The 26311-nt window shown below is 45.7% G+C and overlaps 2 long non-coding RNA genes across 2 annotated transcripts in view; one reads left to right on the top strand and one right to left on the bottom strand.

Annotated features, from left to right (window-relative positions):
• LOC138952117 (uncharacterized) overlaps nt 1–26311 on the bottom strand; it is a 132115-nt gene that overhangs the window by 90296 nt on the left and 15508 nt on the right. The window lies entirely within an intron of this gene.
• On the top strand, nt 1414–25140 carry LOC138952115 (uncharacterized). Its single transcript, XR_011451303.1, has 3 exons — nt 1414–1487; nt 17373–17487; nt 24379–25140. It is a non-coding gene; the product is annotated as an uncharacterized lncRNA (long non-coding RNA).

Raw genomic sequence — 26311 nt, 5'->3', positions numbered from 1 at the left:
TCAGAGAGAGAGATCAGAGAGAGAGAGAGAGAGAGAGATCAGAGAGAGGGATCAGAGAGAGAGAGATATCAGAGAGAGGGATCAGAGAGAGAGAGAGGGGGGAGGGAGAGACAGAGAGTGAGAGGAGGAGGGAGAGACAGACAGAGAGAGTGAGAGACAGACAGAGAGAGTGAGAGGAGAAGAGAGAGAGGACGGGAGAAAGATAGAGAGATAAGTAGAAAGAGAGAGATAGAGAGGAGGGGAGACAGACAGAGATACAGAAAGAGAGAGAGGGGGAAGAAAGAGAGAGAGAGAGAGGAGAGAGAGGGGGAAGAAAGAGAGAGAGAGGAGAGAGAGAGGGAAGGGGGGGGGGGCGGAGTCAGCCTTATGAATTGAAATCTCTCGTATTACAAAATGTCAATAAAACTTTTTTTTTTAAACGGGGACAAAAGAAAATGAAAGCAAAGGGAGAGGTAAACAGAAGCATAGACATGATAATTGAAATGTAGTCCATTATGCTTACGTCATGCAGTCCAACCTGTCCTAGCCACCACCTGTGACAGGGAAGTTGGTTGTGCTCACTGTTCGCTTGTTTCATCTGCGTTCTTTGGTGTGAGGAGACCTTGAATCAGATCAACACAGTCAGGGTACAGAGTATCAGTAATCACTTAGGACACGAACTTCTTTTCTTCTTCGTCGTTCACTTTTTGTGATTTGCGTGATGCAGCGCTTTTTGGCACCCAGGGGGTCCCGCATCTCCGACTTCGGCCTTGGACGTTGGTCAGGGGTCCCTCCCCTAGACCAATTGCCTTCCTGGGCTGTTGAGCTTGGTCTGCCCGTGGTTCTATTTCGGAGTTTTCCTTCTCCTAGACTTGTTATCTGCCAGGGTTGACGAGTCCAGTCTACCCGTGGACACGAACTGAAGCTTAAATCCTTTATACTACGTGACGCTTAAACCAACACATGTTTATGTTAAATCATGATGGCAAACTCTGATTCGTTTGAAGTTTGTCTGTTTTGGTTGCATGTCAATCTTGTATAACCATCCCTTTTCAATCACCTATAGCCCGCATAATACATTGTGCTTGGTCATTTGAACATTTAGAGAGTACGAAAAAATACATCTTGTGCTGTGTTTTGTTGGGGTCTGTTTTGGGGACAAACTTAACCGTACATCAAGCTATTCCAGCAAAGTCCAAGCACGCTTCACTAAATGGTCTCAAGGGTTCCAAGCTTTTGGTGATCGGCTCTGTTGAGCACCCCTGCAGAAGAGGCTTAACGAGGGTCCTATTTTGCGCTGGTAGCGGTGTTGTAAAGTGTATGTGAGAGGGTTCTGAAATTGTATGTGAGAGGGTTCTGAAATTGTATGTAAGAGGGTTCTGGAATTAAGATGGAAAGCAGATGTTACTTATGTTTTGTTTTTGCGTGTTCCAGGGAGAAGGAGGATGACTTGGAGCGGAGGTTTGAGCTGCTCAACCGTGAACTGCGCGCCATGATGGCTATTGAAGGTGAGAGTCAAAGACATCTTCATGTTGAAGCACTTTCTGGTTTTATTGGTCTTTGTTTTTGTTTGTTTGTTGTTGTTTTGTTTGTTTACTGGCTGCCGTGTTCCACTTGATCAGCTGAGGCTGTCAGTTTCTAAAGCAGGAATCTCGCTCCCTCTACTTCTCTGTCTTTCTCTCCCTCCCCCCCCCCCCCCCCCACGCACACACACATATATATTTCCCCTTCCCTCAAGCTAGTATCACGCCTAGTCAGAGACAATTTCGGTCTGTGTGGACACTGGCAAATGTTCCTGTTTTTGCGTGCTCATCTCCAGCGTGTGTGGCTGGCGTGCAGTGTCACGTGGCCTAAGGCTTTGCTTGTGTAGAGTCATTAGCACGCTTCATTCATTTTGATTTTTGGACTATTTGTGTATTTTGTCATGATTGTGGTTTCCAAAGTACGTTGTAGGTTGGATGAGTTCGCTAAAGCAAAGGTTGTTCTTTTTTCTCCCTCATTGGTACTTCTGGACACGTTGGTAGGAATCCCCATCGATATTATAAGGTCAAAAACACAAAACCCACCGAAGTTGTTGAAGTCTGTATGGAAGCTCAAACGACAGCCTATCGTCCCTTGATCGTTGTGATGTATAGTTGAAACAAAATAGATTGATTGCTTTGACTTGTGGCTTGGAACAAAGAGTTTAAACGATTGGTTTGGTTGTACGTGACTGGTTTGGTGTGTGCATTGTTACGTAGAGATATGCTGATGTTGTGTGCAGTGTTACGTAGAGATATGCTGATGTTGTGTGCAGTGTTACGTAGAGATATGCTGATGTTGTGTGCAGTGTTGCGTACATTGTTGACAATAGGATCATTGAGCAAATCCGTGTATTGAAAAAGAGCACAGCTAGCAGGGTTCTGGGTGCACGTGTTGAGTTGTCCTTGTCAGACCTTCTGTGCAACGGTTCATTTGTGTGAGAAGTGAACACACACCTCCCCCTGGTCCGGAACTCGGCCCTCCTGCTTCCTGTCCCCCAGCAATCTGGACACTAGTGTTTCCGCTGGACATCGTGTGACACGACTGACCACTACAGCGTGCGAGAGAAAGTTCATATTTGCTCTCTGGAAGGGGTGGGCAGGGTTGACACTGCATTTGTACCTGTCTGAGCAACAGGTGTTTTCAAATCACTTTTGTTCGTTAACCGGATTGACACGTCTGTACTGTTATTGCTTCGTCAGCCTGTTGCTGCTGTTTGTTCTATGGTTGGCGTAGGTTGAGGTGTTTTCATACATTATTTACAGTTCTATGGTTGGCGTAGGTTGAGGTGTTTTCATACATTATTTACAGTTCTATGGTTGGCGTAGGTTGAGGTGTTTTCATACATTATTTACAGTTCTATGGTTGGCGTAGGTTGAGGTGTTTTCATACATTATTTACAGTTCTATGGTTGGCGTAGGTTGAGGTGTTTTCATACTTATTTACAGTTCTATGGTTGGCGTAGGTTGAGGTGTTTTCATACATTATTTACAGTTCTATGGTTGGCGTAGGTTGAGGTGTTTTCATACATTATTTACAGTTCTATGGTTGGCGTAGGTTGAGGTGTTTTCATACTTATTTACAGTTCTATGGTTGGCGTAGGTTGAGGTGGTTTCATACATTATTTACAGTTCTATGGTTGGCGTAGGTTGAGGTGGTTTCATACATTATTTACAGTTCTATGGTTGGCGTAGGTTGAGGTGTTTTCATACATTATTTACAGTTCTATGGTTGGCGTAGGTTGAGGTGTTTTCATACATTATTTACAGTTCTATGGTTGGCGTAGGTTGAGGTGTTTTCATACATTATTTACAGTTCTATGGTTGGCGTAGGTTGAGGTGTTTTCATACATTATTTACAGTTCTATGGTTGGCGTAGGTTAAGGTGTTTTCATACATTATTTACAGTTCTATGGTTGGCGTAGGTTGAGGTGTTTTCATACATTATTTACAGTACAAATCATGTATTTATATGCATGTAGCTATCTGAACTAATTTATTTTGTTCTGCCTTGCAGTCTTCCAAGGGAAAGTAAAATAATAATTTTAACTATATTCAAATCCACGGTGACCAGAATGTAGCAGTTACACAACAAACTCCAGAAACGGTCACACATTAAATAACAGAAACTTCTTTGGTGAAAAAACCGCACTAACGGCTTTTTCACAAGAGCGAACTCATTAATGTAACGCTAGAATTTGTATTGTAGATAGCTTCTTTTGGAGAAAACTCTTCGCGGATCAGTTCCAGCGGTCCGGTCCGTGGCGAACATTGCATGATGGGAGAGAAGGAGGCAGTCAGGTGGACACTGAGCTTCACGCTCCACTGACTCCGGCCTGGCTGACCGTAGCTGACCACTTGGAGCAGACAATGGCCGGCTGTTTGCTGCCTCCTCTCCCCCTATCAATATACATTTCCCCTCATTATGCACGCCCAATAGAAGCCAACGGGGGGACGAGTACCACCCGCAAACACTCTTGTAACCCCCCCCCCCCCCCCCCCTTCTCCCCTTGGTGCCTTGCAATCCTCAGAAACCGGGGTTGGTATTGTGCTGTTGTAAGATCGATTGTAGCGTGTCAGTAAAATTGAGCTTTTTTTTCTTTTATAGATACAATTTTATTTAAAAGGAAAGTCGACAAACACCCCTGTCTTGAATGGTTCAAGGGCCAAACAAAATATGAGTTCGATATCCTTTTCTTGAATTCTATGCAGGAAGGTGATCCTTTGCCAGAATCATTGAAGGGATGAAGACAAACATGCGTGTCTGAATTGTTTCTTCTAACGCAACATGTGCTCACAGAGATAAAGATTCTATATCTCTGTGCGTGTGCCCCTCTTCATAGAACTTGCCTAATGCGTACTGCCCCCCCGCCCCCCCCCCCCCCCCCCCCCCCCATGTCACTTTTTTTTGTTTCCGTTTTGTGTCTTACCACTTTCGTGCTTTTATGTGTTACCATTCCCCCACACCGTTACCTTGTTAGCACCTGTTGTGTCCTCAACACCTTTCGGCTCCACGTGTTCTTTTCAAGGTCGAGTTACATTCACAGTAAACATTTCTAGTGCTTGACAAACTCGTTTTAATCCTGTTCCAACTATCAAATTAAGACATGGGTTTTTCCGACAGCTACACCACAGCCACCTTGGGTAGGGTAAGAGTATACACTCCCCCTTATTAGTCGCTACAGGTGCAAAGACACTAGTGTGTCAAAGGTTGTCACGCTCGTCAAAAGCGCTGGAAAAATCAACTCAGGGTTTTGTCCCCTTTGTTAAGTCAAACCGCGGGTGTGCTGGCCAAAGTGTTTAGCGGGACACAAAAAAATGAACAGAAACCTCGCTCAAGGTCTGCTGGAGGATTGTGGACACCTTGAGAAACAGGTGGTCAAGCTGGACTCAAAATGCTGACCGGTAGACTTAGCTCGAGCTGGAAGATGTACTTGGTCCATATTTTAATCATTGATTGATTTTTTCCAACGAAATTTTAGTTTTAAGATTGCATTTATGAGGAAAACGTTACAACTAAACACACGAGGTATTGCAGAAATAAATAAATAATGTAAGGCAGTGATGCAATGTTATGCACACTTAATTTAAGTGTGATAAATACGTGAAGCAAGTGAAATACACTATTTACAGAATATTTTCTTAAGACTAGTTATGATGAAGGCATCAACTTCGCTACATGGTAAAGTGTAGCAGCGTCCCCCATTAAATGTTGATTGAATGCTATCAAAGTCCGGTGGGCAGTGAGGTATTCCGCGTGACACAGTGAGTGACCACAAGAGTAGACAGCTGGCCAGCGACACGGAATAAGTATTCCGTGTGGTCAAGTTCATTACCTACCCCCTTCGCCCCACGCCACCCTTATTACAGGCCTCTTGTCCACCCGCCTTTTTCAGGGTGGCAAGTTTGGGGTGTAGACCATTATGCAAGGCTTGTGGAGTGGAAAATAAACAAGCAGGGGCCAGTTTTGGTTGGGAGAGGTGGAAATGTAAAGGAGTTTGTGGAGTGTGGTGTGAGAGAAATGGTTGCTTCGGTGGGGTAGGCTAATGAATAACATGTTGAGTGCTTTCTGTTGGTCAGTCCTTCGTCGTGAAGGTCAAGACTGTGTGCCCTTGATGGCTCACAATGTTGCCCGTGTCGAGTAAATAGGACAACTTAGGGGGACATTGTGGATGGGGGGTGGGGGTGGGGGTGCTAGATGGGGTGGGAGAGAGAGAGAGGGAGAGAGAGAGAGAGAGAGAGAGAGTGAGAGAGAGAGAGAGAGAGGAGAGAGAGAGGGAGAGAGAGTGAGACATAGAGACACAGAGAGACACAGAGACAGAGACAGAGAGAGGATGGGACGGAAGGGAACAGAAGCCGATAGATTCTGAAGGTTCCGTTGTTATTTAACGTTAATACTTGAGTTTGTTGGTAAAGTATTGCATGGGCGTATTTTAACCAAATCAATTCTGCGAATGGTTTAACTTATTTGCCCCTTTTGATGAGGTGTTCTTAAGCTGCTAACAATGGCATATTTTGCCAAGAGAGAGTTGGTCTGGTCGATAGAATCTCGTGTCCGTTGGTTTGCCAGTGAGCTTGGTACTGTGACTCATACACAGATTCAAATCTCCAAATCAATTATTTAACTTCCATTTATAATATTTGGCCGGTCGTTTTGATACTTTACTTGAGTTATTACCGCAGGAGCCGGGCTCAGACCTTTTGTTTAACTTTCACGATGGCCCACTGTATCATCGGATAACATGTCAGTCCCAATTGCACTGTACTTTCGACTCAAGCATTTCGAAAAGTTGTTATAATCTGAAGTTATTGTTTGTTTGGCTTCCCGAACGCCATTTATGTTGGGGTAAATATTTCCGGAAGTTGCAATCAAGTGAATTTCAAATGAGGTTTCTACAATAAACTACATAACAGACTGGAGTGTATACGCTCATTTCTAATCCAAACATGTTCCGTAGCCATAAGATATATTGAAGCATAACACAGTATTTGCTTAAGTTTAATGATTCACCTGAACATCAAACACGAGAGGCTGCTGGACCAGAGTAAAATGGTATAACAATGGTTTGACCACAACATTGCTTCAGCAGAGAATCTTTGAAAGCCGTACGCATTCTTAACGCGCGTGATGATAAATAGCGTGTACGCAAAGAGAGTTCGTCCTAAATATGGTGTTACACTCGAAATTAGAACAAACTTCCCACAGCAAATTTCTCGCTGATAACTGTGTCCGTGTTCTTTTACATGTTGAACGTGTACTTGAAATAAATGTCATGGCGTGTATACATAAGCCGAGTTATAGAATAAGACTATTACGGGTCACTTTTAGTTCTCGGGAATTCCTTCAATTATGGGTCACATTTGGTTCTCAGGATGTTCTTGCCTCTAGATGTCATTGCAAGATCGGCAGACGTATTACGACGGTTATTTCAGAGAGATCCTGCCGCTGTGGCACGCAAATCCAAATGAATTCAGCTGGCAAAGAACCTTGATAAGTATTTGAAATGCCAACATTCGCTCATGTGCGTGATACTCACTGTCTCGGCTGGGAAGAAGCAGACAAGAACAAAAACATCCTGTAGTTGATCAAATTTCAGTGATAAGAGAAAGTGTCATTTTTTTATTTCAAACATTCTTGCACGAACAAAAAAAACCAGCATAGTTTTGCCAACTACTGAAAATGCTGAACTAGGCATATACGTAAAACAGTGAAAACATTCTGAAAGTAGTTTGGATTTTTTTCGGCAAGTCTTTTGCCTGGAAGTACCATGTCTACAAAATCTGCCAAAGCCACGGAACATCTAACAAATGATCAACCATTCCTTCTCCTATTGAAAAAGTGAGAAAGCAGCCCGAATTTCCACAAGGATTACCCCACAGGACCATATGATACCAATATCAATTCTTCAATGTGTTGTCAATGTGTTGCGCTAAAAAAGTAACGATGTCAATATGACGATGAATTGTCACAAGCCCAGTCATCTTTGTAACTCTGTCTTCTGTCGATTTTCACTTGAAATTTTGCACTTTCAGTCCATGAATGCCTCAGAGACAAGGTAACAGTGTATTGTAGCCATATGGTTTTTCTTATCCTGCTAACCTTTGAAGAAGTTTGTAGCGCTGGGGGATGGGGTCAGATGAGTTGTCTCCCTTTATTGATGAAGCCATCTAAAAGCAGACGATGTCCATTCTAAATTGTTGTTTTAGCTTTATTTAGGTATTGTTAAATTGTCTATAACGTTTTTCACTTTTGTCGTTTCACAGGAAATGATTCGCTCCATTCAAAATCATGCATGTTTATACATTTAGTGACTCCCAACCACTGTTATCTTGTTTCTGTGCCTCCACCTCATAACTGATGAGAACAAAAGAAAAGAGCACACACACAAAATGCAAACAGACTTAATGTTTTTCTCTTAACAAGTCACATTGATATTTTGATGCAAAGAAAATGCCAGGGAAAATAACACGAAATAAAAGGCAATGAAAATCCTCCATTTTCTTGCAATCTGTTGGGCTTGAGACTGGAAGACAGCAGCGTGCAGCGTGGCCCAGTGGTCCCTGAGTGTGAAGGTGTCAAACGTGATAGATGTTTCCACCTTGCTAAATGTGTGGCTAGGCAGAGAAAGAAGTCTGGTGGACCCGACAGCATAATGCACCGCGGTTACGCTGTAACATATGGCTGCCTTCTTGTCGTCGTCTTTTATTCCACGGAGTTATTGATGAGGGGATGGCTTGCTAGGTTTGTTGGTCTTTTACCATCCTGTCCCGCTGCAGGGCTGTCAATATGTGTCAGTAGAGTAATGGAATCTACATTACTCTTGTCCCTCTACCCTTCTGTGTTTCATTTTTACATCCACCTTGTGTTGGGTTTTGCTGCCCTAATTTGAAGTTGTTGGTTTTTTTAGTTCGAAGACGGTGAAGGAATAAAAATGTATGGAAATAATGTTTGAAGTTTGTGTCTATTTGCACAAAAATGTAGGGCCTAAGTTAACAGGGAAAGCGAGTGGGTGGAGAGAGAGAGAGAGAGAGGGAGAAAGAGAGAGAGAGAGAGAGAGAGAGAGAGAGAGAGAGAGAGAGAGAGAGAGCGAGATAGAAAGAGAGGGAGGGAGAGAGAGAAAGAGAGAGAGAGAGAGAGAAAGAGAAAAAGAGAGAGGGAGAGAGAGAAAGAGAGAGAGAGAGAGAGAGAAAGAGAGAAAGGGAGAGAGAGAGAGAGAGAGAAAGAGAAAGAGAAAGAGAGAGAAGGAGAGAGAGAGAAAGAGAGAGAGAGAGAGAAAGAGAGAGAAAAAGAGAGAGAGAGAGAGAGAGAAAGAGAGACGAGAGAGAGACTCAGACTCAGACTCAGAACTTTATTACAAAAGGATAAAGGTTTTAGGCAAAGCCTATTCTTCCAACCTGTCCTTTATACAACACATAAAGACAGACGAACATAACAAATAAAAATTCAATCATATAAGATATAGAAATACATTGTATGAATTGCAATACTATATATGCAGTTACGGAATTATATAAGGAGAAATGATAGAGAGAGAAAGATAGATAGAAAGAGAGAGAGAGAAAGAGAGATAGAGGAGACTATAGAGAGGGAAAGAGGGAGAGAGAGAAAGTGAGAGAGAGAAAGAGAGAGAGGGAGAGAGAGAAAAAGTGAGAAAGAGAGAGAGGGAGAGAGAGAAAGAGAGAGAGAGAGAAGGGGAGAGAGAGGAAGAGAGAAGGGAAGAGAGAGGAAGAGAGAGACAGACAGACAGAAAGAGACAGAGAGAGTTTGTTATTCACCTACAAGATTAGAGACACAAGCAGGACAGTAAACACAACGTCTTCAAATTAAGAAGAAAAAAATCGCCGTTTCTAGGCAGTAGATGGAAACCTAAAGTTAAACATGTGATGCTCCAATCCCCAATTAAGGACGTCGTACCCTTGGCGTATTTCTATTGTCCACACTCCACGCGTCTGTACACACGACGTCGCTCCGTCTCATCACACACACACGCCTTCAATTCATCCGCCAAGCATATTTCGCCCATTGAGCGGGTCGGGGGCGAAGGGGAAGTAATTCGTATGGTCGCGTGTCTCCTGATGAGAAGGGCCTTAATCCCGGCGTGTCTCGGGGTTTGGTCCAATTGATTGTAGCGGTTTGCTGCCTTGTAAACGCTTCCTGGGTGTGAAAAAACTAATCACGCTCCTTCCTTTCAGCCGCTGTCGGCGCCGTGGTCGGCCCTCTGTAACCATCTAATTAACTGAGCAAACTCGCTGCTACTTCATGATTGCTCGCCACATTGCTGCTACTGGCTGCTTGGTCTTCTTTTCTTGTCTTGTCTTGTCTTGTCTTCTTGTCTTGTCTTGTCTTGCTGGAATGGTTTCTCTGTGCAGTGTCTCCGTTTCTAGTCTTGTTGGAATGGTTTCACTGTTGTCTATTTGTATCTCCGTAGATTGTATAGCTGGAGTGACATATCTCTATGGCATTGAATGGTTTCGTTGTCTGTCTGTCTGTCTGTCTGTCTGTCTGTCTGTCTGTCTGTCTGTCTCTCTCTCTCTCTCTCTCTCTCTCTCTCTCTCTCTCTCTCTCTCTCTCTCTCTCTCTCTCTCTCTCTCTCTCTTTCTTCCGGTTTCTGACTGGTGCAGACGCAGGTCTCTGTGCTTTGACCAAAAAAAGGGGATTTCAACATTACTCAAAGTTCCTGTTTAATGGTTCCTTTCTGTTTGTGTGGCTTGTATTCTCATGCGGGCATGTCTCGTTTCGCTGGAATCCTCCTTTTTGTGCTCATTGGGAAAGTTTCTCTCTTTCGTTGAGTGTCCTGTCTGGGTGGGTGGAATGGCATTTCCTCTGTTGCTATAACATGGTTTATTTTCTGTTTTGAGGGTTGTCTTGAAGGAACAGTGTTTTGTCCGTTCCTTGGGAATGGTGTCTATTTCTGTCAATGTGGCTTGGGGGGTCGGAACAGTAAGTCTTCAGTTCTTACGAACAGATTTTTCTTTCGTATCTGTTTTTTTGTCTTATAGTATCTCCTCTCTTGCCACGGAACGGGTTTTGTGCGTTAACATATCTACTGTTGTGTTTGGCGTAACGGGAAAGTCTTGGAAGTGGTGACAGTCTGGGTGATGGATGGCACACCATCTTCTGTTCACTGCCCTGTCTCGCTGGTATGAAGTCGTGTGTCACATCAAGACAGCTCACTACGCGGTACCATGGACCTGTCAGTCCCCTGGTCAGATGTCCCTTTTCAACCCGTCCCTGAAACAATGTGCACAGAAAAAAAACTTCTCTGGGCTGTGTGTTTTCCTTGACGATATGACCTGACCAGCGGGCGTCTTGAAGAGGCCCCTGGGATGTGTTAGCGCACGAGATTGGGTGCCATCAGTCCCCCGTCGGGTAAACACCAGCAGAGCAAACAGGAGAACTTTAGTTCTTTACAGATGAGAGCGAGGAACAAGGAATGCGGCGAGAGATAGCCGCGTGCACAAGTAGCTGCAGACCAAACAGGCAAGAGAAACAAGAGGCGAGAAGACACACACACTCCACGTCGTCTCTTTGTGCCGCTGAGGACACAGTCCTGGCCACTGCCATATGTCACCCCTTGCCCTGCCCCGTCCCCCTTACCCCCGGAAAACACGGGGGCTAAGTGAACGTTGACCGCTAGAAGGCTCCATCTGACAAAGGGTTTAAAATGGCGACAGAACCTTACGGCAGGGTTAAGGTCGGTACCGCTTTGCGTTCATCTCTCATACCGTCTTCATGTCCGTTGTCGTGGCCTGTCCCTGTCACTTCTCAACCCCGGTTCAAAACTCGGGCGGCCCGGGCCGGTGACAAGAGGTGGCGGTGTTGTTACAGCTCTGAGGGGCGGCAAGTTGATACAGCGGCTTGTGTCTCCCCAGCCTGCCAGCCCCCGTAACAAGGCCTCGTGTAGCCTGCCCGCTTTGTCCCGCCACCCTCTCTGACAGCTTGCGATCCGCTGCACGTGCCAGGGGTGCAGGCTGCACGAGGGGCCACAGCGCGAGATGCTCCTGCACGAGCTGCCACGGGATGGGGTTTCAGGGGACTGGACAGTGCGACGTGTGGACACAGACTGGCTGGCTCCACGACTGAGTCAAGCCACAGGGATCGGGTGCATGGGCATGGCTTGTCTTATCTTGCACCATCTTTGGCATCTGCTGTATGCCCATAGCCAGTGCCCGACAACCTCTATAGCCTTCTTCATTGAGCTGTCGCTTGCGTTGTAATATAAGCAATATTTTCAGTATTGGAAGCAAAACATGTTTTGGGGGATAGGGGTTGGGGGCCTTTCAGAGCCTTGTATAAGTTCTGTCCATAGATTTAGAAACTGGTCAAAAATCTAGCCCGCAGGGCTTTGTTATCTGTAGTAGCTAATACTGACTGGTTCCCAGATGCACTCAAAGGTTTAAAAGACAACTGAATTGTAAGCCTTGATATTTGGAGCATTAGCAGTGACTTCCTCCACGTACGAATGTTTGTTCTTCTCTTTCAAACATTCATCATGGCTCCCCTGACTGTGCGCCCCTGCGTCCTATACTCACTCAGTAAAAGGGTTAGGGTTAGAGACTGGAAATTCTTGAAGTGGGTCCCACGACGCACTAAATTTGCGTTATTATGCGTGCCGTCAGTACTGGTTTTCAGACTATAATCGTCTCCTAGTTTCCAAACAGAATGGACAAGAACGTACACTTGGCTGGATTTGGAAGATGTTCTGCCTCATCAGTACTGATGCGAATTCACGGTGTAAATCTAACCGATATGTGGAGGTCTCCCAACATTTCCAAAAAGTTTTCCTGGTCTTTGGATCTTCTCGAGTTACGCGGAGGGGGTCTTTTGACCCTTACCTCCCCCACCCCTTCCAAAAAAAAACCCCACGAAATTAGGGCTCCCGGGAGCCTCTAGGTAGAGCGTATGTGGTGAGCTCTGTTCGTGTCTTAACTTCTCCCCACAAATAAGACAAGGGAAGAGGATGCGGTGCAGGAAAAGGGAGGGCGGGAGTAAAGTGTCAGCCAGGAACGTGGACAATGTCTTGACCCACCTTGTCAGGTGGACAATCTGTCCAGCGATACAACCGTCTGGCCACGGGGCCGTTAGAACCATGGACACATAGTTTGGCTGCCGCCCCAAACGCCTGGCGTGCCGTTATCTTGTCCGAGGGACCATTTCCCTGTCAGCGTGATGGAGGCAAGACGCTGGGCGGTGTGGGAGGACAGGTGTGGTGTTGTACCTGTCAGGTGAACACGTTACCTTGTCACGACCACCTGCCGGCACGTGCCGCCCGTTCTTCTGGCTTTCTTCAGGCTTTTGTGCTGTGATGGCCTGCTGTCTTCCACCGCTACTCTATCTACCTGTGGTCTTTGTCTTATTTTGTCCTGTCGGCCGGTACCTTCTTTGTGCCTTGTCTTCACCGTCTTCACCGTCTTAAAACTTTGCTTTTTGGATCTGTTGATGGTGTGGACTGTTCTGTGGTCCCATTTGTCCATATTCCCTTTCAGATTGTTTCACTGATGCCGGAGGGTATGGGCTGAGTGAGTGTAGAGGGTTCTAGATTGTACTGGATTCAATTTGCATATCTTGCTTGTACCTTCCTCTACTTTTGAAAATCTAAAATTTTTGTTTAAAAAAATTTAGTCCGCTGGCAGGCTTTTATGAAGGCGAAAGTGTCTGTTATCAAGTTACATTACTGTCTCCAAGGTGATAGGCTTACCAAAGATTTAAACTTACGTTTAGTAGTATTTTTCCCCTCTGCCATGCCCGACAACCTGTATAGCTTTCTTCGTTGAGCTTTTACTCGGTTAAGTCGCGTTGCTTAATCATGTACCTTTGCATGCGGACAAGTAGCATGCAGGGTTCTGGGAATGGAATGGAATGGTGACCAAAGTCATTTAGCTCTCACCTGACCGCAAGCTGTACAAGTAGCATGCAGGGTTCTGGGAATGGAATGGAATGGTGAAAAAAGTCATTTAGCTCTCACCTGACCGCAAGCTGTACAAGTAGCATGCAGGGTTCTGGGAATGGAATGGAATGGTGAAAAAAGTCATTTAGCTCTCACCTGACCGCAAGCTGTACAAGTAGCATGCAGGGTTCTGGGAATGGAATGGAATGGTGAAAAAAGTCATTTAGCTCTCACCTGACCGCAAGCTGTACAAGTAGCATGCAGGGTTCTGGGAATGGAATGGAATGGTGAAAAAAGTCATTTAGCTCTCACCTGACCGCAAGCTGTACAAGTAGCATGCAGGGTTCTGGGAATGGAATGGAATGGTGAAAAAAGTCATTTAGCTCTCACCTGACCGCAAGCTGTACAAGTAGCATGCAGGGTTCTGGGAATGGAATGGAATGGTGAAAAAAGTCATTTAGCTCTCACCTGACCGCAAGCTGTACAAGTAGCATGCAGGGTTCTGGGAATGGAATGGAATGGTGAAAAAAGTCATTTAGCTCTCACCTGACCGCAAGCTGTACAAGTAGCATGCAGGGTTCTGGGAATGGAATGGAATGGTGAAAAAAGTCATTTAGCTCTCACCTGACCCCAAGCTGTACAAGTAGCATGCAGGGTTCTGGGAATGGAATGGAATGGTGAAAAAAGTCATTTAGCTCTCACCTGACCGCAAGCTGTACAAGTAGCATGCAGGGTTCTGGGAATGGAATGGAATGGTGAAAAAAGTCATTTAGCTCTCACCTGACCCCAAGCTGTACAAGTAGCATGCAGGGTTCTGGGAATGGAATGGAATGGTGAAAAAAGTCATTTAGCTCTCACCTGACCCCAAGCTGTACAAGTAGCATGCAGGGTTCTGGGAATGGAATGGAATGGTGAAAAAAGTCATTTAGCTCTCACCTGACCGCAAGCTGTACAAGTAGCATGCAGGGTTCTGGGAATGGAATGGAATGGTGAAAAAAGTCATTTAGCTCTCACCTGACCGCAAGCTGTACAAGTAGCATGCAGGGTTCTGGGAATGGAATGGAATGGTGAAAAAAGTCATTTAGCTCTCACCTGACCGCAAGCTGTACAAGTAGCATGCAGGGTTCTGGGAATGGAATGGAATGGTGAAAAAAGTCATTTAGCTCTCACCTGACCGCAAGCTGTACAAGTAGCATGCAGGGTTCTGGGAATGGAATGGAATGGTGAAAAAAGTCATTTAGCTCTCACCTGACCGCAAGCTGTACAAGTAGCATGCAGGGTTCTGGGAATGGAATGGAATGGTGAAAAAAGTCATTTAGCTCTCACCTGACCCCAAGCTGTACAAGTAGCATGCAGGGTTCTGGGAATGGAATGGAATGGTGAAAAAGTCATTTAGCTCTCACCTGACCGCAAGCTGTACAAGTAGCATGCAGGGTTCTGGGAAAGGAATGGAATGGTGAAAAAGTCATTTAGCTCTCACCTGACCGCAAGCTGTACAAGTAGCATGCAGGGTTCTGGGAATGGAATGGAATGGTGAAAAAAGTCATTTAGCTCTCACCTGACCGCAAGCTGTACAAGTAGCATGCAGGGTTCTGGGAATGGAATGGAATGGTGAAAAAAGTCATTTAGCTCTCACCTGACCCCAAGCTGTACAAGTAGCATGCAGGGTTCTGGGAATGGAATGGAATGGTGAAAAAAGTCATTTAGCTCTCACCTGACCGCAAGCTGTACAAGTAGCATGCAGGGTTCTGGGAAAGGAATGGAATGGTGAAAAAGTCATTTAGCTCTCACCTGACCGCAAGCTGTACAAGTAGCATGCAGGGTTCTGGGAATGGAATGGAATGGTGACAAAAGTCATTTAGCTCTCACCTGACCGCAAGCTGTACAAGAAGGGTGTCTCAGCGTCTTCTCATGTGAAGAACTCTCTTTCTTTCCTTTCTTCTTACTCCTTGCTTTATTTCATTCTTTCCTTTCTTCTTACTCCTTGCTTTATTTCATTAAAGCATTGCATCTTCCTGTTTGCCATTGACTCAGTAGCTTCTGTGTTCGTGGTGTACAGCTGCTGTTTGTCAACCCGGCTTGTTGATGTGAAGAGTGATCAGGTTAATTGGCTGAGGCAACGGGACCACAGCATCCGATACACTCTGACAAAGGCTTTGACACCAAGGACTCTCGCGGCGGCTAAAGATGAATGGGTGTGTGTAAGCGATACCCACATGTGTCCGCGTAGGCTGGCTGCTCAACATTGCACAGGTTGGCCTACAGAGTGGTGTGGCTGCCACAAGCGACGCTGACGACGACCAGATCAATGACAAGCGTGGAGGTTGAAGTGGTTGTCGTCGGCGTCGTTGAGACCGGGTGCTTGTGGCTGTCTCCTGCTCACTCGGCCCCGCCATATGGATGATGCATGTATGCAAATTGACCACTGATGGCGCGTCGTGCATGTGTTCGTGCAGGGTGGTCGAATTGTGAAACAGTTTGCCTTTGCGGAGTGTTTTCAGTTTGAAATCATCGTGAATGATGCCAAGTAAGAAGCCGCCCTCCCCCCCAATCAAACCTATAACACACACAGCTCCTGGTCCCACCCCCAGACACCTGTGCAATCATTCCTGGCAGCGAACGTTCTGTTATGTCTGCTTTTTGGGGGGCACCGTTTTTGACTCACATGCGAAGCAAAAGTGAGTTTATGTACTCACCCGAGTCGTCCGTCCATCCGTCCGGACGTCCGTCCGGACGTCCGGAAAACTTTAACGTTGGATATTTCTTGGACACTATTCAGTCTATCAGTACCAAATTTGGCAAGATGGTGTATGATGACAAGGCCCCAAAAAACATACATAGCATCTTGACCTTGCTTCAAGGTCAAGGTCGCAGGGGCCATAAATGTTGCCTAAAAAACAGCTATTTTTCCCATTTTTCCCATTTTCTCTGAAGTTTTTGAGATTCAATACCTCACCTATATATGATATATAGGGCAAAGTAAACCCCATCTTTTGATACCAGTTTGGTTTACCTTGCTTCAAGGTCAAGGTCACAGGAGCTCTTCAAAGTTGGATTGTATACATATTTTGAAGTGACCTTGACCCTGAACTATGGAAGATAACTGTTTCAAACTTAAAAATTATGTGGGGCACATGTTATGCTTTCATCATGAGACACATTTGGTCACATATGATCAAGGTCAAGGTCACTTTGACCCTTATGAAATGTGACCAAAATAAGGTAGTGAACCACTAAAAGTGACCATATCTCATGGTAGAAAGAGCCAATAAGCACCATTGTACTTCCTATGTCTTGAATTAACAGCTTTGTGTTGCATGACCTTGGATGACCTTGACCTTGGGTCAAGGTCACATGTATTTTGGTAGGAAAAATGTGTAAAGCATGTGAGTCGTATGGGCTTTGCCCTTCTTGTTAAAACATTGAAGATAGGTTCAAAGTTGCATAGCAAAAACATCAAATATAAATTCTGCATAGGAGATGTTTAACGTTGCGTTCAAAGTTGCATAGCAAAAACATCAAATATAAATTCTGCATAGGAGATGTTTAACGTTGCCGTCTCTGTCTTGGACATTTGATTGTGGGTTTGTATGGTTACCGCCAAGTACTGTACTTTCTACGGAAGCAAGTTAAGCCTTCACGGGTTAAGGCTGTTCTTCGTTTGCGCTTGCAGTTCCCTGTCTATTTAATTGTGTGTGCGTACTTGTGTGTCATTCTTTGCTTTCGTACTGCGTATGCAAATTTGCTTCTTTTTTAGGGTTTGGTTGCTGGAGCATTGGACTTGTGATACTCGGGTCATTGGTTCGAATCAAGGGCGGGACGGACACGGGTTGACTTATGTGTTGACTTTATCCATGTCCCACACCCGTGCCACCGTGTCTGATGGGACTGGCACAAGACTGAGGCCCAGAAGAGGAAAGAACGACTGTTGTGTGACGTGATGTGACGTGACTGTTGTCTGATGTGAGTGTTGATGATGTTTCAGACTGGCAGAAGACGGAGGCCCAGAAGAGAAGGGAACGACTGTTGCTAGAAGAGCTGGTGGCTGTGGTGAACAAGAGGGACGAGCTCGTGCAGCATTTAGACTCACAGGAAAGAGCGTACGTCCATCTGCATCTCTTTCTGACACTTTCTGTCTGCCTTTTTCTGTCAAACTCTGTTATGCGTGTCTGTGTTTCTGCGTGTTTGCACCTGTTTGTTTGTGTGTGTGTGTATGGTGGGGGGGGGAGGGGTTGCGTGTGTGTGTGTCCGTCCGTTCGTCAGATTGTCTCTCTTCTACAGGACATTACCTCCCCCTCCCAACCCCTCCCTGTGTCCCCGTGTGTGTCTTAATTTCCTCGTCACTTTTAGTGCCTTTTGACTATCACTTTGTATAACGTGGCATGATTCCCTGACTACGTTGGTCCTACTGAAAGCTGGAAGTTGTTGCCCACCCACGTAGAAAGTACCTGCTAAGAGAGGACACCCGTGTGACCAGCCAGGTATGTCCGAGGATTGCAGGTGTACGCCCACGACGGGGGAACTTCAGTTATAACTGGACAAGGTCTATGTCCTGTAATTTGGAGGTCGCTGCACATCGGGGGGCCTTGACATTACTGGAACCGCCGGACTCGGTTTATGTAGACATATAAACTTGAGAATCTGACAGCAAGATATCCATTTGAAGTCATCATAAAGTTTACTTTTAGACCGTTGAGGAGTGACTTGAAAGCAAACATCTGATCCGCCTGCGCAAGACCCCTAATGATCAAGATATCATCACATCAAAGGGGAGAGAACTAATTAAGTGATGACACAAAATGTTCCTTAATCCCCCTTTGACGCCAAGCCCGCCCCCGAAAAGTTGGGAACAGCGACTCCCCTTTTTTCTATGGATACGGAGAGATGAGATGGGAGAGGGGGGAGTTGGGTTGATAGGCTGTTGGAGAGAAAGGGGGTAGTGGCCTCAAAGAAAATTCGCTGTACGAAAGAGAGACAGAGACAGAGACAGAGACAGAGCAATCCCAATCGTGCGTTTGGTATTTGTACGTGCGTGCGTGTGTGCGTGCGTGCGTGCGGGTGTGTGCGTGCATGTGTGCGTGCGTGCGTTTGTGTGTGTGCGTGCGTGCGTGTGAGAGAGAGAGAGAGAGAGAGAGAGAGAGAGAGAGAGAGAGAGAGAGAGAGAGAGAGAGAGAGAGAGAGAGAAGGGGGTCTGTCTCCGCCCGTCTCCTTGCCCACCCCTACCCCAATCCCCCTTCTCCATCCCATCTTCTCCCCGCCCACTCTCAGTTTCTCTCGCTTCGATCTCGCCGTCTTTCTGGCCAGGGGGAGCTCAGGAGACGCCTGGAGGATAAATGCTAATGTATAGCCCGTGCTGGCAAATGACAGTCGCACTACTTTGCTACCGGATATTCTTGCCCGCCACCCCCCCCCCCCCCCCCCGCCCCCTCCCCTTACCTCCCTCCCCCACCTCATCCTTTCCGCCTCTCCTAATGTCTAATTCTCTACTTCCATCATCTTTTCCTTTCACCATCTACTATCACGCTTTCCCACCTTATCACATGAAAAGCTGTGCACTTCGATTTAATAGCGCACTCATCTATATAACCGATGAAAAAGAGGTGATTGCAGAAGTTATGTCACGGGATTTTCCTCGTTTGGAATACTAATGGGCTGTGCATGATTGTGGGTTAGGCAAAAGGGATTCCGAATGGATTATACCAGAATATGTGTCAATACGTTCTGGTGTCAATTTCCATTTTACATCGAACGCATGATCGTGAAGCGGATTAATTTTAGAATGCACTGACGAATGAATGAATAAACATGTGTACAAATCGGTGGGAATGTATATGTGCTTGAATGGTATGTCAATTAAACGAAATGTATGTTTAATGTCTTTATGTGCTTGTCCCGAAACAGAGAATGAACTTCGAAATTAGATTTTGATAACAAAACGTATATTTTGATAACAAAAACAGCATTTGTTTATCTTCTTTCTTATTCTTTCTTTCCATCTCCTCTCCATCGTCACACCTACCACCAACGTCACCACCCCATCACCCTCACAACCCCCTCAAGCCCCCCCCCCCCCCCCCCCCCTACTTCTTCCTTTTTCGTTTCGTTAAATGTTCATGTACTTCTTTTAAAGACGGAGGCAAAGCCGTTTAGCAGCGCCGTTACTATTAGGCATGAAGAAGTCGAGGAACCTTACGTTTTCCTCCATTAGGCAGATTCCAGGTTTAGTTTTCAGCCCCTTGAATAATTGATGGAGGCGATGCGCGAGTGGAAGGGAGATTGAAATCCGAGACGAAAAGAAGTATTGGCCATTGGAGGAAAAACGGCCTCCTTGGTGTCAGAATGTGTTGCTTTACACCTCCGTCTGTCCCCGAGACCTTTCCTCCCGTTCTGTTTATTGCGTCGTTTTTGTTCCAGTTCGCCGGAAACTGAGCGTTAGTTTGAACCGGGCTGATCTTTACTGTGTGTTTTGTCATGAGGATCAAAAACCAAGAAAAAACGTATGAAAGCAGGAAAAAATATTGAAAGAGTGATAAAATCTAGAAAGGAAGTTCAGAGCAGAACGGTTCTTGAATATTTTGAATATTTTGTTTGTTATTTCCAATGAAAGGATTTCGGCTGAGAGTGAATTTGCTTTACATGGTATTCTAAACAAAATATCCTGGGTTTTTTTGTTTTTTTACTTTTTACATGGTATTGTTTAAACTTGTTTTTACAGTTCGTGTTCTGATTGGTGGTCTCCCTTTGGCCTTTCAGACACCGCATGCGTTTGGTGTAGAAGAACATCCTCTTGCATAATTTGTAACAAGATGCACCAGGCTTTGAGTAATGGTAACACTGTGTTAAGAGCTTCATGCAGCAATTTATTTTATGTGTTAAAGCTTGTTTTGGCTGTTAAAATAGATTTACATCAGGTGGACATTTGTTGGGGGATGGGGGGGGGGGGGGTCATTTTCTAAGAAGAACTTGTTGTTTGTTTTTGTTTCAAGCATAAAAGCTGAAGAACATTCATTCTGTGCACCAAGCGGGGGAAGATTTAAGGCTGACCGTTAGTGTGTTGTTGAAGGAATCTTGCACAATTTCAAGACTCTGGCATGTTGTTTCACTTGATGTGTTTTGCTGTTGGAACGTGAATCAAAGGAGACGACGTTCATTGGAACAATTTTCGTTGGAACCGCCGTTTGCTTTCCTGTTTGTTTGTTTGTTTGTTTTTCGTTTTGTTTGTTTATTTGTTTGCAGTTCCAAAGCCAGAGACAATCTTAAAATGTCTTCACAACATCTTCCTTGACTGTGATGCCCTCCCCCCCCACCCTTCATCTCGCCCCTCTCCCGGCCCCCGTCTTCTCCTGTTCTGAGTGTGTATGATGAGCGCTAATAGACTGAACAAGCGTGGCGACAAGTTTTCTACCCCCCCCCCCCCCCCCCTCCTGTTTCTTGTCACCCGGCGCTGTGCGGGTGGAGGCAGACAAAGTGGGGTACATTCTAATGGGTCCACAACCACCCGCCAAAGCAAGCACCCACCCGTGTGTTTACCCGTCGTCGCTTCCCCCGGCGTGGATGCACGTAGCCCGGGTAGCCTACAAGTGTCTCACTTTCCACCCGGGAGACGGGAGGGCAACACTCCGCGACTGCCTGCTTGTCCTGCCGGCCACAGCCTCTAGTCCCTTACCATTGTGGCTTAATTGAGAGGCGCAGGGGGAGAGACAGGGAGGCACCACGGGACGCGTCGGTATTAACTTCTTATTGAAAGATCACGGGATAACCGGGGCTTTACCACATCAAATCCCGACCCGGGTCGTGCCGGCCCGCTGAGGGAGCGGAGAGCAGCGCACACATATCACTGTCACACGGAGACAGGGGCTCCCCCCGGGTAGCGGCCACCCGACCAGGGCACACATACCCGGTTTAGAGTACCCGCGGGTTGTGACGACAAGCCGTTTTGCGCCCCAGGTCTCTTCCGCTCGCGACACGGATACCCGCTCCTGGTGCTTTAACTGCTGACACAGATACCCCCCCCCCTGCTTCCGTCGCTGGCTTTTTTCTGCCAAATACACCCTCTTGGGGTGGGTGGGGGGGAGAGAGAGAGCGAGAGACAGACAGACAGAGAGAGACACACACAGAGAGAGATGGGGTTAATAAGAATAAGAATAAGAATACTTTATTATCTCATAGAGAAATTGTTTTCTGTTCGGGTAATAGACAGAAAAAAAGATAGATGGATGGGGTCTAACCTGGACAGAGAGGGGGGGGGGGGGTGCAGTCTACCGGCCTGAATAGAGATAGAGGGGTTATGTTGTCTATCCCAAAAAGAGAAAGGGTTGTTGTTTCTCCTGATAGGGAGGGAGAGACAGAAGGACAGACAGACAGACAGACAAACAGAGAGAGAGAGAGTGGGGGAGAGACAGACGGACAGACAGACAGAAAGAGAGAGAGACAGAGATAGAGATAGAGGGAGAAAGAGACAGACAGACAGACAGAGAGAGAGAGAAAGAGAGAGAGAGAGACAGACGGACAGACAGAAAGAGAGACAGAGAGAGAGAAAGAAAGAAAGAGAGACAGACAGACAGACAGACAGACATACAGACAGTAAGAGAGAGAAAGAAAGAAAGAGAGACAGACAGACAGTAAGAGAGAGACAGACAGACAGACAGACAGACGGACAGACAGACAGAAAGAGAGAGAGACAGACAGACAGAGAGAGAGAAAGAGAGAGGGTTTGAGAGAGAATCAGACGTAGTTGTCAGCGATTGAGGAAGACGGGTCTGTGTTACCTGGGTTGTCAAACGTTGAGTGTTGTTGGTCACGGGGTGTTGTTATCTGTTCTCGCTCGCCTCAAAGCTTCAAAGATGGCTTGCTGTTGTGCGGGGCGATTCAGTGTCACTCATTCTGCCTCCCGTGTTTGTCGTAGACGATCAGAAAATAACGCGCGCAAATAGAACACAAAGGCTTTTGTTTGGGGCCTATTTGAATCGAATGTCTTTTGATTTGATTGGATGTGTATTATGGAGACATTTCGCGAGTTGTTGGACAGCTCAAAGTGATGATTATAATGATAATAAGAATACGGAATACGCAGTTGTTTTGGCCATCGCCAGGGCATGGAAAATGATAGCAGAAGTTGACAAGACAGCGAGTTGAAGCAAGGTTTATACAGCGTATTGAACGTCTAGTTGAAGAGCTGCAGGCATCGTGAACAGAGGTGGCAGTGAGGACATGGGTTTCACTTTTGGTCACTTAACAAGCAGGATGATGTTGTCACGAGGACCAGTGCACATAAAAGACGAGCATCCTCGGAAGCTATGTCCTTTGCTGACACAAGGCTAAACGTCCAGGATGGTCATTCTGTTTGCCAACATTGGCTGCACACTCCGACAGGCACATAATGTCGCGGTTGATCAAACAATTTTACACATATTGATTCCAAAAACGACATTGGATCCTAAATCTGTCCGGAAAAATAGACCAGTATGGAAACTACACCCTATCCCAGCCACAGGCGGCTGGCTCCATGTTCACTCCACATTCAGCCAAACACCCCCACCCAAACGAACAATGTTTTTGTGACCCCAACGTCCTATCTTCAGGAGGTTTGCACCGGAACCGCCACGCCTCATCTTTGCTCTCCGTGCCACAATAGATCTTTACCATGGTTACCGGAGTGTGCCAGGTAAGGTCAATCTGTGTCGGGCACGAGTGGTCACGGCCAGTGACACGGCAGTCTGGCCAATCAGCACCGTGGGGTCACGCTGTGCATCCAGCTCTCGTCTGCTGCACTCGGCGCGTCCACTTCCGCTCAACTCCACCCTGGTTGTGATCACAGAGATAAAGTCAATATATATTTCTCTGGTTGAGATGGGTGTATGGTCAATCTGACCACTGCAGAGTGCACGGCAACTCTCTTTGTTCTTTTCGTCATGGATAGGTTGTTAACCACGAACACGCGTATGCCTTTTAAGAACTGACACCCGCAAGAAAAATGCTGGTGGATGGCGATGGAGTTTTGATGGCATTGTGTCACGGCTTTCTTTTGGACGCAGGCCTAGGCTTTTCCTGCTGTTTTATGCTTCTGATGATTATATAGATTATCTTCATGTTGCACTATGCAGCAACAAACCTGCAAACTGCATTGAAACCTGTCCCGAAGTTAATGAAATCATTTGCAGCAGCTTCACTGAGAGTTTGTCATGCAAATCAGTTGGGCCGCACGCACGGGAACACCCCTCTCCCAGCCCCACACCCGTGCCGCAGCCATGCCTTTCCCTCCTTTCCACACCATGGAGAGGAAATTTATGAGTGTGATTGAATTCTGCTCAGGTAGCAGTCGGCTCTTGCTCCGGCATCAAGTCCCGCACAATGGCCTCCTGTCATGGCCACCACAAAACGCTACCGGAATAGCTGGCGTTCATTGGGTGTTGCGCCCTTTGCCTTTATGGACAGCCATTGTGCTGGATGGGTCCTCTGCCTGTTAGCCGCGGTTAGAGCGTTAACCGCACAATGGAGGCGGTTAGAGAGTTAACTGGGACAATGGGGGGCTGATGATTTCTGGGCAATGAATGTGTCAGACCCTTGTCACTTGTGCTGATGAGTTGGGTGGGGAATCAGGTGGATAGGCTGAGTGGAGTGTGTGTGTGTGTGAGTGTGTGTGTGTGTGTGTGCGTGCGTGCGTGCGTGCGTGTGTAAGTGTGTTTTATTTTCCTTGGCAAAAAATGTAGAGGAAAGAAATAGAGTGGAGATTGAATACAGTCTGTACGTGCAGCAAGTCAGCTTTTTACAAAAAAACCGAAAAATGGTTCTAATGTTTTGTCCACCGAATACTGTGATAAGTTGTAACTCATGTTGTCTTTGCGTCTCTCTCCAACCCGAGTCATGATATCCCCAGTCCAACCCCGACCCCTGTCGCTGGTCTTCATGTCTCGCAGTGTCTTGACAAACCATTTAAACACACACTGTCATACTTTTGTTAATATGCGTCTTTTTTGTGTGTATGTTTCCAGGATCGAGGAGGAAGAGTTATTGGATCATCAGATCTCCACAGGCCAGATCTCTCTCAAAGACGAGAAGAGCTGCATCATCCAATAAACTAGCAACCACGTCATTCCACAATGACGTCAGCCGATGACGACAGAACTCCGACTGAGCGGTCGAGCTGTCGATGTAGCTAGTCACTTGTTACATCAGAAGAGATCTGCTATTTCAGATATCACACGTGTACTATTTTTATGACGAGGTCTGACGTCATCCCGGAGAACTCGCAGTGTTTATGATCACGTGGCTTCAAAGTATTATCATTGCTTTGAGCGCATGGTTTCCATTAGCTGACTATCAGTGTGAGTCGACGTTTTCGCTTTGACTCAGTTACTGTTGCCATGATTTTGCTGTAGTTACTCTAAGAGACGGTGTCAGTTTTGCAGAAGGAGTAATAACGCGCTGTATGGGTACACAATACAGGAAAGCAGTGCTCTGGTTCACGGAAAGATGTAAACTACTTTAATGCTTGAGAGATTGGAATTCAACCAAAACCATAGAACACAATACCGATACCCAGAAAAAATACCCACTTTTAGCAAAACCACTCTTATATGGTAACTTTACAATGATTAAATTGCTTGTGAACAACTTCACTGTCGTCCATTGGCACTTTGTTCCTACGCTGTCCGCCTTTTTAAGCTCACTGGTGGAAGCACCTTTGTCTCTGTGAACTTTGTATACATGTCATGATTGTAACCTTTGTTAAAATAAACTTATGTTGAAACCAACAGTTTGCATACAATAGACCTGTGGTTATGACGCAATAGACTTGTTTCGTCACACTGAAACCCTGGCGAAAGAGGATTGTCTCTGTGCTTCACCGTGTTTGTCTTCAACTGTCGCTGTGTTTGTATCTGCTTCAGCTATGTTTATGTGTACTAATGCTGAGATTATCGTAGACAATACCTGGCAAGTACAAATGTAATCGCCACATATAAGAATGTTGATCTGTTTCTAATCAACAAATTACACCAAAACTAAATCTTTCGTTTTAAATGTTGATTCACCTAGTTTGCGACTGATATTCCAGATCACTATCTGGCCTTCAGTAAGGTTTATAGTGTAACTGTTTTGATATTATAATCAGTCCGCAGATAACGATCGTAAGCCTTCGTTCAATGCGGTTTAGGTAGTGCACTTTTTGATTATGGAGAAAGATACCCGTGATTTGGGGAAAATCTAGTACTGGCTGGATGCTGTTTGTTGTAGTTTTGTTCATGATTACGAATTGTTAATCGCCGATGTGCAGTAAATACTGCGGATCAACCGGTCATGGGTTGCAAGCATAATTATCCTGCACTATAATCGTCTTAAGAGTGCCACAGCAATGTTGAAGGTTAATCTCCCGTAGTACAAATACTACTGGATTTGTGGAATGTGTAAATGGTGTTGATATTGGCGTTGATCGTGGGTGATGCGGTGAGCCATTCCAGCCCCTGGCACAGCTTTAAAGGGAACACGTGTTGGTGAGAATGGAGAGATGGGGGAGAATTGTGAGAGCGAGGGATCACAAAAGCAGGAATCAGTCGATGGTGCATGTTGTTGTACTTGTATGGAATCAAAACACAAGAATGGTAGGTAATTGGAATGTGTATTGTAGACAAAACAAAACGTTACATCTACTGGTACATTTACCTTTGGGTCGACGTACTACTAAATGTAACGTTTATTGTAGACAAAACGTTACATCTACTGGTACATTTACCTTTGGGTCGACGTACTACTAAATGTAACGTTTATTGTAGAGAAAACAAAGCGTTACATCTACTGGTACATTTACCTTTGGGTCGACGTACTACTAAATGTAACGTTTATTGTAGACAAAACGTTACATCTACTGGTACATTTACCTTTGGGTCGACGTACTACTAAATGTAACGTTTATTGTAGACAAAACGT

Source organism: Littorina saxatilis, linkage group LG17 (genome assembly GCF_037325665.1).
Source record: "Littorina saxatilis isolate snail1 linkage group LG17, US_GU_Lsax_2.0, whole genome shotgun sequence".
In the NCBI taxonomy this organism is placed as follows: domain Eukaryota; kingdom Metazoa; phylum Mollusca; class Gastropoda; order Littorinimorpha; family Littorinidae; genus Littorina; species Littorina saxatilis.
Note: the sequence above shows the minus strand (reverse complement) of the source record. Positions and strands in the feature narration are given on the sequence as shown.